Below are 2,437 nucleotides of genomic sequence, written 5' to 3' on the forward strand. Positions count from 1 at the left end.
TATAACCAAGGCACTTAAACAATTAAACAGTATTTATGTAGGAGCTGGGGTGACAGCTCAGTGGTCTAAGCATCTGCCTGGCAAATGCAAAGTCCTGGGATTGATCTCAGGTATCGCAAAAAGAAACACACACACACACACACACACACACACACACAATTTATGTATTTTCAACATGAATTTTATAGGTTATGTAACAGTGAAATGCTCTTCCTTGGAAATGGTTACAGTATACATTTTTTTACAGTATACATTTAATTATGCCTTTACACATGTAAGTTAAGAATTGTCAGAACTTTTAGAGAAATTGTGACTTATAGAATAAAAGGAAGATGCTATTTGCCCAACAAAAATCACTAATAATGAAGAAATTTTTAATATGTTATTCCTTGTTTACTTTTGATTTATTAAAAATATATTAGTTCATATTGATTACTTATATTAGTTATTACTTCTGTATCTTTATGTTGTTGACCATAGAAGAGCAATCAATGAGAGCTATCAACATAAAACTATAATATTTCTTTCAAATCATTGAAATATTTCAAATTCTTTCCAATTAATTAAATCTCAATTGATCTGTATAGGCTTAATGTCAGTTCAACCAAAATCTGAAGAGAATATTTTAATTGAGACTTAGAATGGAATAAGAAATTGACATGCTGATTTTAATGTTCATAAGAAAAAGTTTATGAATATTATGAACAAAGTGCAAAGATAGTAAAGACATTCTTGAAGGTGAATAAAATGATAGAGGTAAGTGACTTCTTCTATCTGAACCTAAAAAACAATGAAATTATATTAGTTGAGAAAAATATCAAAATGGTTAATTGCCAAGGGAAAAAATAAAATCAGGTCTGATATTACATAGGATACAAGAACGTTTATTAAAGATCCAAACCTGAAAGTGTATTCTTAGAATCTCAAAACATTATTAAGAGGGTTAATTTTTAAGAGCTTGAGAGGAGCAGGATGTTTCAAATACTACATAAACATTCAAAATGGCTCAGTGAATCCATAGAGAAGAGTTATTCTTGGGATGAACTTACAGAACCCTAAGATCTATGGAAATGTTATTTTGTAAAAACAGAGAATGGCATGGGTATTCTGTACGTTGTGTTTCTTTATGCCTCATAAATATATAAATATACTTATGAAATATATATATTGTATATTTACCTTATAAATATATTTATGAAATATATTTCATAAATTCAAGATTGCATGAATGACTACTTAATTCAAAATATTAACAAGTCATTTATTCAGATTGTATTGTGATGTTTTCCAGGTATAATTTTATTTAATTCACCAGAGAAAAAAATTGGTCACATTAGAAAATGTTAAAGGAACAAAGGCCGTGTCGAACTTATAAAAAAAGACAGAATTGAAAGTAGCTAACATCTATATAGAAATAAAAATGCACCCATTAATTAATGAGAAAGTAAGAGGATAAAATCCTTTCCTTTAATGAATCACACTATGCTGTAAAGAGCCAGAAAATGTTAGAAAAAATATCAATACATCTTTTTTTTTTTCTGTTAACTGTAATGGAAGTAGACAACTGAAGACAGAAGCCATGTCCCTTTCTGGGATTTTAGGCCTCTCTTTTACAACCCTAGATGTTTTCTTCAAATGGCTCCATGATTTGTAATTGAATAATGAGAAAATTATTTGTGATTTGGGAAGATTCTAAAATAGTACTTAGCATACAGTAAATTTTAACAAAAATTAAATATGAGACTTAGTTTGCTTTTATATTTTCTTTTGAAAATTTATATATGCCTGCATCATATATACTGAAATGTCCACTACATCAAAACAAAGTAAAATGTGCTTTTGTGTAGACCACCCAATCTGTTATAAAAACTATTAGAAGTGAAATTAAAGCCCTTGTGTATTTTGCAAATAAGCTTTCTTGCAATTTTATGTATTTAACATAATTTGCCATTTCAAGGTATATATTCAATGTTCTTTTTTAAGCATTTGTAGAGCTGAGTACTTATCTTCAGCATCTAATTGTGGAGTGGGTTTCATCTTCCTCAAAGGAAGCTCCATACCCACTAAAAGTTATAAGTCACTTTTCCCTCCTCCATCCCATACTAGTTTCCAGTTTTCTGTAGAAATTTTAAGATAAATGGAATCATGCCTCACAGGGACCTATGTGGCTGATTTCTTTCACTTAGAATAATGCTTTCACCATACATTCATGTTATAGCATGAATTATTAGTTCCTTGCTGGTGACCACATGGCATTTCACTGCAAGCCATGTAGCATTTATCACTTGGTAGAGATGGGTTATTTACAGTTTTTGATAATTCTGAATAATTCTGCTATAATTAATTATGCTGCAATTTTACTGTGGATATATATTTCAGTTCTGTTGGCTGTATTCCTAGGAGTGGAACTGTTAGATCATATGGAAATTCTATATTT

This window comes from Octodon degus, unplaced genomic scaffold (assembly GCF_000260255.1).
Source record: "Octodon degus isolate 3935 unplaced genomic scaffold, OctDeg1.0 scaffold00040, whole genome shotgun sequence".
Taxonomy (NCBI): Eukaryota; Metazoa; Chordata; class Mammalia; order Rodentia; family Octodontidae; genus Octodon; species Octodon degus.